Genomic DNA, 14,691 nt, shown 5'->3' on the forward strand with positions numbered 1-14,691 from the left:
TGACTCATTGTGGTGTATGGATTGTATTGAATGGATACATTTTAAACAGTGGAGTAAAAGTTTTACTCTAAAAAAGGGTTTCACAAATGTTTTCTGTAAAGGACTTGATAGCAAATATTTTAGATTTTGTGGGCCACACAGTCTCTGTAGTAACTACTAAAGTCTGCTGCTATAGCACAAAAGTGGCCAGAGACAATATGCAAATTATTGAATATTGCTGTCTTTCAATAAAACTTTATTTACAAAAATGTGGTAGGCCTGATTTGGCTGACCAAATCAGGAAGTCAGCTAGTTTGGTAGTTGCTGCTCTGTAATATCAATATTTACACAACAGTAAAAGTTACATGTTTTATAAATTCTTAATCATATGGTTAAAAATTTTAAGATACCAAAGTGAAAATGTTTGAAGAAATACATGGTTTATCAGAAGTCTTTAAGGAGGCACATGAGCAAAGAACCTTGCAGACTAGTGCCACTCATGTGAAGACTGGGAAGGAGGATGGGGGAACCTAGGCAAGTGAGAAAGCGAGAAGGTACATCCAGGGAAAGCGGCAGCATGAGCAAAAACATAGAGGAAACAGCATGGTGTGCTCCTGCTCTTCCAATAGCTCGATGTTGTAAGAATACAACACACAACATAGGAAAGAGGAGAAGCTGGGCTGGCAGCCAAAGGCCAAATAAAATAGGTTTGTTTATTTTCTACTCAGGCATTTGAAATTTATACTGTAGGTAGCCAGAAGTCATTGAAGAATTTTAAGCAACAGAGTAACATTACCTGAGGTTGTGGATATGCAAAATAGGCTTAGGAAGGCAGGATTAGAAAGAGGAAGATTATTTAGGAGACTATGGCTGAAGTAAATTGAGAACTGGAAGGGATCTGAACTATGGAGGAGGGCTAGGAATGGTTTCAGATAGATCTAAGAAATATACGCTAAGTGATATTGACAGGCCATCGTCATTGGTGGGTCATTGGGCAGATAATAGAGGAGGTGGAGGCTTCCATTGGTGATACAGAAGAAGGTATTGACAAGGATTTTTCCTTTGGTGTCAGGCTGAAATATGTTGTCACCATCCGAAATACAGGCTTTAAGAAAAAGCATGAATTGACCGATAGTGTTGAGGAAGTACACTTTCAGATTGGCATGGTAAAACAGGAATTGGATATAAGGTCTTAAAGTCATTTAAGTGATCTTCAATAGGAAAATAGATTTTAGAGTGATTTTCCTGTAGTTGGTCTTAGAGAATAGGAAATTGGGCCAATTTCTCCCAGAGAGAGTGCAAAATGAAAAGATCAGCTGTTGAGGATGAACCCTCCAGGAATATCAACATTTAAAAGGCAGGTGAAGAAAAACCTATTAAGAAGAAGGGGGTGTGGAGCAAAGATAGTAACCGGCTCAAAATAGTATATCATTTATTAACGTAAGTTAAAGAAAGTTTTCAAAACTAGATATGAATTAGAGTCAAATGCAGTAGATAAGTGAAGAAAGATAGAGTGGAAATATCCCTTGTATTTGAATTTCATCAAGTGAAATTTCAAAAAACTAACAAGAGGAAAAGCTAGTTTACATTTGTATCATGGGTGTAAGAATCCAGAACTGCAAGAAGTTCAGATGAGAAGAGGAAGTAGATAGGAAATTAAAGAAATATTTAGGGTATAAAATCCATGCCTATGAGCTGAAAAGCTAGTCTAAAGATAGAAAATCAATAAAGAAATTAGGGAGCATTGTCTTGATGAGAAAAAGTGAAGGTAGATAAGGCATGAGGGTGGAATAGAAGTGATAAGAGATGAATGGGATTGTAAAGTGGAGGGAGATTAAATCTAAACCTTCAAGGTTCTCATGGAAGAAGAAAGGATCAATTTACAGAGAATGGCAAGGGACAGAAGCTGACTTAAGGCTTTAAGGAAAGTGGTGAAAATTGGAAATACACATTGAGGAAAATAGAGTTGGGCCAACCATGTACGGCAGACACTGTTAGTGTTCAGCAAACATCATCTACCTTGTCCTGTACATTGCCTGAGCATTCATATATCTAGGTTTATCTAAACTGAAGTGATGTGTCATATTTAATATATGACAGTTTACAAGGGTTACACTTACTCCATGCTCTCTTGTTCCTGGCTATAAAACTCTTAAAGGCCATGTGTTCCAGAGTGGAATAGCTATAAGTTGGAAGAGGGTTATTAAGTGTTACCAGAATATAACATGAGCAGAAAATAAGCCTTACTGTTTTAGGTTACTGAGATTTGGGGATTTATTTGTTATGGCGGCATAGGTGAATCCACCATGAATAACAGAAAGGTGGTAACCAGGATTATAGATAAGAATTTGCAGGGCTAGTCTATGTGGTTGAGTCGTTTTTAGCTCTCTGTCTAAGTAAGCTGAAGAAGTGTTGAGATTTACTGGTGGGTAGGACAGACACACACACACACACACACACACACAGAATTAAGCATTAATAGGCTTGGATAAAAGAAAGTAACAGGGAATAAGTATCTCTTTTAGATTGAAAAGCAGGTATGTGAGGGAAGCTGGACTAAGACTGAAGAATAGAAGATTATACTCAGAGTGTAAAGTTACATTTGTGATTTTCAAGGTAGAGTGTTTCCTGGTGATGGTTAAGTTCATGGATTTTCCCTTGGGACTGTAGCTGATGTGGAAGGGACATGACAGTTAGGGTGGTCCGGAATTTTCAGGGAAATTATTGCAAGACTCATCTACATACATATTGAAACAATATGAAAAAACTGAAGTTCTTATTACTTGCTCAAAATTCATCAATCACTAAAATAAAATACAAGTCATTGTTAAAGCATTTGCTTGTTTATATTTCTTGTCATATAATGCTTTTATTGGAGGAAACAAAAATGTCTCAGAATTTTTTATGAAGTAACACTACCATAAGGCATGTAGAAGTGACTGCTGTTTGTCAAGTTGTACAATTTTAACATGACAGTTAAATTAATGTATATATTTGAATTCCTACATTTAGCTTCTACTAAATTTGAATAAGAAGGAGCTATATGGTGGACTTAACATGTGAATTTAAATTTGCATTTTATTTTCAAGGAAGATTAGACTGAATTGTAATGTTATCACTGTATAAAATAATAAGTGCAAAAGAAACTTTATTGACAATCAGTTTGATTTTATATACTGTCAAGTTTTTGCATCTGTCCACTAAATAGTTCACTTTATGAGCTGATTTAGACATTATTTTTAACTGAATGTTTAAATGTAGTTTGTGATCTTAAAAAGTATTTCTTCTATATTTTGATGCACAACTGTAATATGATGATGATAAGTTTTAATAGATAAACCTTGACATTGAGAGAGGTATCTTAATGCCTACTTTTAAAGGTACACAAATTAGTATGGGAAAAGAAGCAATTTTAATGCAGAAGTAAGTTATAAAACCTGTAAAATTTGTTTAATAAATTCGATTTCAGTGAGTCAGTGCCTGTAGAACATAAGGAAAGAGTTAGGCTAATTAAGGACTGCAGCTAGAACATCCTGAGAGAGGGCTCTGAGAGCAGGCCCTGATGAATTAGACTTGCCTTGTCACCTTTCCTGCAATCTACCCCAACAAAATAACTTTGCCAACTCTAACAGTTTTGTATTGTTTCCACAGCAAATTACTGCAAACTTAGTGCCTTAAAATAACACAAATTTATATCTTAGTTTTGTAGGGCAGAAATCTGCCACAGGTCTTAGTGGGCTAAAATCAAGGTGTCAGCAGGGCTGCAATCCTTCCATAAGCTATTTCCTCACGTTTTTGGTTTTCTGGAAGCCACCCACATTTGCTCATGGCCCCCTTCCTCCATTTCAGAGTCAGAAATAATAGATCATGTCCTCACCCTGCATCTCTCTGGCCACCTGTGCTTCCAGCTTCTACCTTTAAGGACCCTTGTGATGACATTGGGACCAGCTTCATTTCTCCAAGTGTCCTCCTCTCATACCTCTCCTTGCACATCAAGCTGCTCACCCTTTGAGCTTTTGCACATGCTGTTTGATTATGAAACTCCATGACCCTCCTCCTCACGATTCACTTGACTGACCATTCAACGCTCAGTTCAGGTGGCTCTTCCTTCAGAAAGCCTTTTTCCATCTACTGTCCTGCTGCCCCTCCCAAGGTAAGTACCCAAACAATTTTCTCCAATAGCACTTGATTATTCTCTATAATAATAAATAGAATTCGGTTTTCCAATTGTGTGGCATTAGTCATTTCCCTCTGTTTGACTCTGAGTTTCTTAAGGATTAGAATCATCTGTAATTCATATTTATAAGCCCAGCATCCAATACACTGTCTGCCTTTTAGCCGGGTGTTTTTCAACCTAAATCACACAACCCATTAGTGGGTGGGTCGTGGAAAAAGATTGCGTTTGACCATTATTTATTTTTAATAACATAGAAGAGAATGCAAAATATGAGTATAAGAGATAAGGTTATTGTTTTGTAAAAATTTGTTAAATTACCTGAGGTAATTTAACCTCTCTGAGATCCAGTGATGTGAAGGCAGAGGAAAAGAAGGAAAAAAATTAAACAGAAAAAGAAATTGAACTTTTTTTGATATGTCAAGAGAAAGTGGATCTACCTACCCTCTGCCTAATCATTTTCATGAAGTTTTTGGAATTTAATGATGGAGGTTGCAATAGAAAGGACGAAATGTATTTCATTATCAAAAAACTCTGGGAAAATAATTTTTCACTGATGTGAGTACTCTCTATGTAACTACCACAGTGGGCAGAAGTTGGTCATTCTGTACCTGGTTAGAACTATTTCCTGTTAGTCTCCCTTTGTTTAAGGGATGTAAAATCTGCTTCTGTGTCAGATACAGAGTACCTGTGAATATAAAAACAACAGAATACTTTTCCTCTTACATCTCTGCTTACAAATAATGAGGTTTGTTCTGAATTGTATTTTTCTTCTTTGTAGTTAAGAGCAGATGCTGCAAACGGACTGCATTTGTTGGGGCTGCTCAGCAGGAAAGTGGGGGGGCAGTGAGTGACTCACCAAAACTGAGGGATACAGAAAGGACAATAGAATAACAACAGAGAAAAACATGAAGACAGAAAGGTAAGAAACAAGATAGTTCTTAAAGTAAAAACCAGTTTGGACGTTTGGCTGAAGAATTAATTTACAGTGAAGAGCATAGAAGGGAAATAAAATTGGAATAGAGAAAAGAATGTCAAGAACTAAGCAAAAACCACTAATGTTTGATGACCTGTCAACTCTCAAATGAAAAGCAGGTGTCCTGTCTCCTAACCCAATCCTGCAGAGACTCAGGGCTTCCAAAGGGAAAGGAAAGGCAGGCTTCGATTACAGCTAAAATATGCCTATATCACATTGGATGAATGCATTTTCTACTTTTGTTTTGAAGTCACCCTGACTACATCTGTGAAGGATTTGAGCCAACTTTGCTTCTCTTTTATATATATATATATATATTTATTATTATTATACTTTAAGTTTTAGCGTACATAAGTCTATGTTTCTTTCTATCAACTGGTTACTATCTTAAATTACATAGTGTCTCCTACTTTGTCTCATCTCTATTACAAATTAACTCACATTTTATAACTTTTATAGTAGACTAGAGATTCTGGTTCTCCTTCTGAGATGCAGCACTAGTATAAGAAACTGTCACTTTGTACCACAACTTTAAACTGTATCATTTGAAAATCAACAGAGAGTAGAAATCTAATTAGCCAGGCACCCTGTGGCCGGAGCTGCTGTAAACCCCGGAGCCCCTTCCTAGCGAGGTGCTGAATGAAAGGAGTCAGAGATCAAGGCACAGCTGGGAAAGGTTAGCTCTGTCTGCAGAGTGTCTTCCCAGAGTGAGCAGACCCCTGACCAATAGAGGGTTGATGGAAGCATGTGGTGGAGCTTCCTCGGGACATCAGGGTCACGTATATGGTACAGATCCCATAGCACCTGTGACAGCATCAGTCTACCCTTTCCATATTAAAATAAACAACTCTAGTTTCTCCTCACTCTTTCAGTTTGGGAAGAGAAATAATGGAACAATTGTGCTTTTTTCCTGGGTATCAGATTATTTTATTTTTAAATCATATATGTGTATATATATGTATATAATGCACATAGTGAACACACTGATTCATTCTACAGGACTCAAGGAAACCAGCAGTCAGAAAGTTTTTCTCCAGAATATTATGGCTTGGAACAGTCGAGAAAAAGAATCATAGCATATTGATTATGGTACATCAGAATCATAACATTAAAAATCAGAAAAATAGGCTTTTTATTTTTTTCCAAGAAATTTTGTCTTCTGAAATGTGTATATAAAGTATACATCTATATTTCTATGTGTTAAAAAGGTAAACGGAAGCACAATGAAATTTTTGAAGAGTTTATTTTAAGCAAACAATGATGTGTGAACTGGGTAGCTCCAAACCAGGAGTGGTTCTGAAGCTCGACTGGTGAATGCAAAGGGTAGGTTTTTCCAGAGGAAACATAGAAATAAAGCAAAGAAAATATTTGATTGGTTATAGTTATACAGTTGCCGTATTTGGTCTATCCCATTGAAAAGCCTCTAGTTATATATACTTACATAAGTTTGCTGGTGGATTCTGACCGATTGAACTTAAGTTCTGTCTTTCCTTAATATAGGTGTTTACTAGAAATAGATCAAGTTAAGTTTTGCTTACGTTTGCAAATCAAGCAACGTTTAGGCCACTTAGGAGACCTAATTGGCTTGGCCTACTAAGGGCTTCTTCAGGCTTAGTCTCCATTTTAATTTCCTTTAACATGTACATATATATATATATACACACACTTAATTTATATATAAATATGTGTGTGTGTGTGTGTACATATATATATATATATATATGCATTTTTTTTTTTTTAATGGAGAAATGGTCATTTGTAAGTTTGAGTATCTTCTTTTAGTGGATAGGTTTTCAACCTTCTTTCCTGTTTGGGAGGAGCTTCCTACTGCATGTTGTCTTGTTGAAAGGCAGTGAACTGCCTCCCACTACCAACACCAGAAGAGTGAGAACTTCTCTTGCTCTGTCCCGGTAGGCAGTGTATATGCATGTGACTTTGCATCAGCTCATTGGATGCCCCAAACCAGATCTTTGTCTCTGAAGTGAATGTTACGAAGAATGAAAAACAGCAAGAATTCTTTCAAGGCTGCAGAGGAGACTATGTCCTAAAGCCTCAGAAGACCTGGTCTGTTTCTGCTAAAAAAAAACACATTGTGCTTCTGGCTTTTTGGCTGTAAGAATCTATCTCGATGCCAGGTCTGGTTCTCAGCTGCCCATTGACTCTGTGACCCTACATTAAGCAAATCAGAGTAAGTTTCCATTTTTTTGTAACCAATTGCATTGTAAAAGATGCAAATGTTGAGAATAGATTCAGTCTGAGTCCTGCCATTTAAGATCTTCTCTCCCCAAAATAAATTCTGATAATTATCAAATTGGCAGTTTTATGCAATAGGAGTTATGGCATTAGATAATAATAATTCCTCTGTCTCAAAACAAGTTGTTCCACAGTAATAAAAAGTACTAAGATAAGTTCTGTGATTTTGAAATTAGGAGGAAGTAAAAACTTGCTCCTTCTTACATCTGGAACCTTGAACTCTACTATAATATTTATTTGTTTTAGAAAGGTCACTATCATAAATGTTCTCAATAAAAATATTAAATGATATTGTAGTATGAACAATTTTTATGGCAGGAGACAGCAGCAGCCTTGAGGGATGAACTTTTTTTTTTATAAATTATGTTAAAAAGCTAACTTACTATTGAGCTGATATTTTTCGCCTATTAGAGCATTTCAACTACCTTCAAAATCATATGGCACGTCCAAGCTAAATCACAGGGTGTTCATCAGAGGTAATCACTAAATCCTCTAAAAATTATAATATCACCCAATACAATGGATGGACCTATTCTAACATTAGGAATTATTTCTATGTTTTAAGTTATCATGGTATATAAAAAGGTATGTGGTAGACTATTTTAAAATAACATTTTTATTTTTATAATATTTTAGTAAAAATTTAGCATACAATGAAATTTTTTTAATTACTGAAATGAATATGATTGAGGAAGAGCCTAAGAGAATAAATTAAAGTTATCCTAGCCAAAGTTCTTGGTCAAGAATTTTACATGATGAGATTAAAATAATATTTTTAAACAATCCAGTCAACAAAATCATGAAACTTTTTGCAGTTAACAGCTATAAACACCTGCATGCATGCAGAGATAACCTCCTAACAAGTTCATTTATGAAAAGATACTGAAATCCAAGATGATGATAATAATTGAAAAAAATGAGCTGACTTCCTATGAAACTCAGAACTACTATGTAATACCTTTATCAATAGTTATTTTGTTAAAAAATTATTAAGACTATCCTGTTTTCGGCCAGGTGTGGTGGCTCACACCTGTAATCCCAGCACTTTGGGAGGCCGAGGCGGGTGGATCACGAGGTCAAGAGATTGAGACCATCCTGGCCAACATGGTGAATCCCCAACTCTACTAAAAATACAAAAATTAGCTGGGCATGGTGTCATGTGCCTGTAACCTGTAATCCTAGCTACTCGGGAGACCGAGGCAGGAGAATCGCTTGAACTTGGGAGGTGGATGTTGCAGTGAGCCGAGATCGTGCCACTACATTCCAGCCTGGCAACAGAGCGAGACTCCATTCCACCGCTCACCAAAAAAAAAAAAAATCTATCCTGTTTTCCTAAAAGACATTCCTTGGGTAAGTTTTCTTAGCAGTTAGACTATGACAAGCCAATAGCATCTCCATAAGGAAGTCTCAAGGAAACCTTCCAAATCTCAAGAATGTAGAATAAGTTGAACAAACGTGTGGAGAACTAGAATCAGAAATTGATGATAATAACACTTACTCCTTTTATGTGTCTAAAAGCTCTGAAACAGAAGATAATGGATGTACTATAGAACATGTAAACTTTATACAAAGTTCTATAGGGAATATCAAACAATGGCCTTTGGTGATAAAAAGAGCAAGCAAAACGAGATGTATGAATGGATAACCAATAATATATTACTACAATTTTATTTGCCAGGATGGGATAAAGTAGGTTTTGATAGACATAATAAATTTGCAAAGTCTCTAAAAGATACATAAAAATTTAAAAATATGCAAAAGAGATACTGAAGTTCTTAAAAAAGAAACAAAAAGAAACATATAGTACCCCAAGTATAATGATCACAATTTGTTGAAGCATGCATCATTTCTTCTTGTTGGTGCCATCTAAAAACTTCTAGGCATAAGTTGTTTAGTGCTTCAAAAGACTCTAATATGTTCTACTTGCTTTTTCATAAAGCACACTGATTAAATCTAACAACCAGTACTAGCATTTAAGCAGATGAATTTGATGGGGAGAATTACACAAACAGGACCACTCATTTTCTTTTAAAATTAGGATCAAGAAATTTCAAGTGGATATTTACTGTTGTCAATAGTTCTACATACTTTTCAGGCAAAGTCATTTTGCCACTTTCCTCTATACTTATTTCACATCTTTTTTTGTTAACTCCTGCATATGGCATAGAGGTTAAAATTGCAGGTTCTATAAGTTAGCTAAGAGATAGAGCAATTAGATCTCTTATATTTTGCAGGTGGAAGTATAATGAGCTCAGAATTGCTTGGCTGTATCTACTAAAGCAATTCAGCTTCTAGGCACATTCCCAAAAATACATACATACGTGTGTGTGTGTGTGTGTGTGTGTGTGTGTGTGTGTGTGTATAACAAAATACATGTGCAGGAACAATCATAGATGTTTTGCTCATAATGGTCAAAAACTGGAAAGTAATCCAAATGTCCATCAATAGCAAAGCAAAAAATATGTGGTATATTTACACAATAGCATTCCACAGAGCAATAAAAAAAAAAAAAAAAAAAAAAAAAAACCAACAGCCGATGCATGCACCAACATGGATCAAAGCCAGATGCAAAGGGAGCATAACATATGATTTCATTTGTGTACAGTTCCAAAATCAGGAATAACTTACCAATGGTAATGGAAGCCAGTATGGTGATAGACTTCTGAGTGAATGGTTATTGACTGGGAAGGAGCACATTGAAACCCTGTGGGGTGCTGGAATTATTCTGTTTTTTTATCTAGATGGTAGCAATGTGGAACTGTGAATGTGTGGAAATTCATTGAACTATACATTGATTGGTGCATTTTTGTATTTTCTATATGTATTTTAATTTTTTTTAAATTTTGAAAGACGTATAGATTCACAGGAGATTGCAAAAATGTACTGGGAAATCCTATGCATTCCTCTCACAGCTTCCCCTTAAATATAACATCTTATACACACATGTTAAAATAGCAAAACCAATATACTGAGATTTATACAATACATACAGCTTATTCAGATTTTTAGGTTACACATACAGTCTTTCATGTACATAGTTTTATGCAATTTTATCACATATGTAGCCTTGTGTAACTACCACTGCAATCAAGATACTCAACTGTTATATCACCATAAGATTCTCTTCATAGTCATGCATCCATCTTCCTCATCCCTAGCTCCTGGCAAACACTAATCTGCTCTCCATATCTCTGATGATGTTCTTTCACAAATGTAACATAATGGAAGCAAGCAGTTTGTATCCTTTTGAGACTGGCTTTTTTCACTCAGCATAATTCCTTGATGTTCATCCAAATTGTTGTGTATATCAACAGTCTGCTCCTTTTTACTGATGAATAATATTCCATGATGTGGATATACCACAGTTTGTTTAACCATTTACCCATTAAAAAAACATTTAGGTGGTTTCCAGCTTATGGCTATTAGGAATAATGGTGCTGTGAACACTCATGTGCACATTCTTGCACATAAATAAGTTTTCATTTATCTGGAATAAATGGCTAAAAGTACTATTTTGGGGTTGTATGGTATGTTTATTTTTTAATTCTTAAAGGAGCTGCCACATTATTTTCTAGAGTGGCTGTACTATATTACATTCCCATCAGCAATGCCTGAATAATCCAGGTTCTCTGCAACCTCACCAGCATTTAGTGTTATCATTCTTTTCATCCATTTTGCCCATTCTGATAGGTGTGAAGTGATAGCTCATTGTGATTTTAGTGTATATTTCTCTAATGGCTAATGATATTGAACATCTTTTTATGTGCTTATTTTCTATTTGTATATCTTTTTTGGTTATACATTATATATTATTTCTATCAACACAAATGTAAAAAAAAAAATTGCCCTTAAGAAAACCATTGTAGGCTGTGATGACTCCTTTAGTGTGAATCCCACCTCTGTGGCTTACCAGCTATGTAATCTTAAGGAAGTCACTTAAACTTTCTCTTCCTCAGTTTTCTTCTTTATAGAATGGTCTAACTAAGATGTTGGGGGTATTTAATATATTTGTGTATTTAAAATCCTTAAAATTGTGCCTAGGAGATAATCAGAATAAATGATATGTTAACAAAAACCAACCTTTCCAAAATCTTCTTCTGTTTGTCTCCTCATTCTCAGTTGCTAGCTCATCTTAAACAGATAATTATAAGACATTAATCTAAGTATATTAGATCTATTAATTCAGTAAGTCCTTACAACAACCTTAGAAGGTAGCCCTACACTTAACACCTGAGGAAATTAAGCCACAGAAGGATCAAGTAGCTTGCCCTAGATTAGAAAGCTCTCAGAGGCTAGGCTAAGGAACTGAACCTCGGCAGTCTGCCCTGGAGCAGTGCTCTGAACCAGGAAGTAGTCAAATGGGATTGGACTCATTTCATCACTATAAATCCACTCATGGATGCTTCTGAACTCATTTACTTGACATTTCTTCCTTTCACAGGAAAATAAGAGTGTATATTTACTCATCTAAGGCCAGTCACTGCAACTGTGCTTGCATCCTATCTCTGTAACTCATTCACAAACTTTACTTCTGTTATCTCACTTCTCTTCTGCATCCTCAATTTTCCCTCAACCTGTATTGCTTTTATTGATATAGCAACATGTCTTAACATTGGATCTCTTCCACACTTGTGGTGACTTTGTATTCCTCTACAGTTGTCAGAGTTCTGCCTTCAGTTCATAGCAAAATTCACTTAATGAGTTATCTATGTATCTGTGGGATCCGCTGATTTATCTGCCTTTACTTTTAAGGAATTCCAAAGAGGTTTTGTCTCCACAACTTACTAGATCTGTTACTACATTATCAAGTCACAAAAAACTTCACTTTTTTCTTGCCTTTTAAATTATTAAGTCCACCCTCTCTCTCAAAAAAACTTTTCTTTAACTTTATATTACCATGTGGTTGCTTAATTCCCTTTAGCCTCTTGGCTACTGCTGTTTATTTTTCTTTCTGAGTCTTTCTTCCTGGCCCAATATCTTAATGAAAGCATGACTTCTATCTCACTTCTCATTTGTCTTTTCTTTCCTGGCCTTGTCCTTTCCCTAGATGGACTTATCCAGACCTATGGCTTTAAGTACATCTATATACTAATGATTTTTTAATTAATATCTCCAGCTATGACCACTCTACTGAGATCTTGAGTTTTATGTCCATCTGCCTACTTGACAGCTGCACTTATATATCTTATTGGCTTCTGACTTTGACATTGTTGTTCAAAACTAATCACTTGATTCCTGTCTGCCTAATACTCCGAACCTAACTCTCCCTTAGTCTTCCTAAACTTAGGGATGCTAAGCCCAAAGTTTAGAAGTTTGTTTTAAATTATTCTTTCTTCTACTCTATTTATGCAAGCCATATAAACATGAAGATAACAAATCAAGTCACAGATGATCATCTTCATTGCTGTCATGTCAATCCTTGAGATTCTGCAGCATCCTCTATTCTAGTTTTACTCTTGCTTCTTCCATACAGCAGACAAAGTGATCATTTTAAAGTATAAATTAGATTTTATTATATTCTTGCTTAAAATTCTCTAGTGGCTTCTTGTTACGTTTAAACTAAAACTAAAACCCTTATCAAAAGACTTGTCATCATCTAAAAAGGATGAGCTAGCAATTAAAGACACTTGTGAAGCCCTCTGGATGCAGACTTGTTTAAGACGTTTATGTTATTTTCTTCTATATTTATAATTGTCTCGCTAAATTAAATTTAACATTTGCATCTGTACCAACTCATCTTAATATTTTTAATATGTCTAAAGCTTTCAACTTGGTTTTCACAGAAATAACATTTTTAGTTTGTCACTCACATTTAATTGGCTTAGTGTGACACTAGTTAAATTATAATTAAAATAATAAGTACATTTTCTATAAACAGATTTGGTCACAATTTAAATGCTTCTTGTTAATCCAGTGAAGAAACAGAAATAAGGTTATGCCTTAGCCTAACCTTTCCGTGCTCTCCTGAATGTTTAACCAGTTAAAATTCCTAAACCTTTATTTAACTCCTGAACCTGAACTAGTTAAATAACTGGGGAATGGCCCAGTGCTTTTGTCAATGAACTTAATACAATTTTATTAAATTTGGATATTTATATGTTCTCATATTCTAGATACAAGCAAAAGAATAAAGATGTTTATTTGGCTGTCATCAAAAGACCCTTAGGCATATTTATATAACTTTATGAGAAATAAGTTTTTCTAAAATAATAGATTTGTCTGTTTTGAAACAATTGCAAACATCATATATTTAATTAGATTCTTCTATTTTCTCAGGACACCAAAAGATTTATGAGGCTTTAAATTCAGTTGTAAAGTCAAGACTGACGAAAGAAATATCAATGAACATACCTGGAAGACTCATAGATTTTGTGAAAGACCTTCATAGATATCGTCTACAACCTGCATATATTATATAATAAAATATTGATAGAACTAAATATTGGAAATAATTATTTTTAATAAATTATTGTATATATAATTTAATTTTCTGATAAACCAGTGAAAATTAAAAATATTGTCCTTTTGTACCATATGCAAAAATTCTGTCTATCTGCCTAGTGTAACACAACAAATTCCTTGATCAAATAATGAATAAAAGCTCAATACAAGAATTATTGAATACACTGAGAAAAATTTAATGCATAGTTATTTCAGATTCATATATTATGCATTGCTTCATTTAAAACCCTAATTAATATCCCAAAAGAATTATCTTATGAAAAAATTTTTTCCAGAAATTATTTCCCTCACCCATACTGGTAAAATAAACAGTAAATCTTAAGCCAATGGTAGGAAAGGTCCATTTTGATGCAATTTTTTACATCAAAATTAATGAGGTTTAAGCATGCAATGCCATTAAAAATTTTTTTAAAGTCTATTCTTTGTGTAAAGCCCAGAATTACTTTTTGGGGTCGTAGTAATGTTTGGAGTGTGTAAGAGTTTCCAACCATTTGGAAGGTATTAGCTTTAATCTGTAGCAGACTATTAAGGTATTTGCAAGTCTATCTTTGAAATTGTCTCATTTAAGTTAATGTAATACGTACCTCATTAAAGAAATATAAAATGCAAGCTTTTCTATTTTAACCAAGCTAAAGAAATAGCCAATTCTGAATATCTAAAATATTCTTGAACTTTTTGTATTTTTTGAGGAAACTATAACAACTCTTGCCAAAGAAGCATTTTTTAAATTTCTCAAAAAGTTATTTGAGTTAGAAAGTTAAATAATTGATTTTGCTTAATTTCTTGCCAGCTGGGGACTTACAAAGAGAGCATTTATTTAAAAACCAATTAAATATGGTGTGTCAGT

The sequence above is a fragment of the Pongo abelii genome, chromosome 5 (genome assembly GCF_028885655.2).
Source record: "Pongo abelii isolate AG06213 chromosome 5, NHGRI_mPonAbe1-v2.0_pri, whole genome shotgun sequence".
Lineage (NCBI taxonomy): Eukaryota > Metazoa > Chordata > Mammalia > Primates > Hominidae > Pongo > Pongo abelii.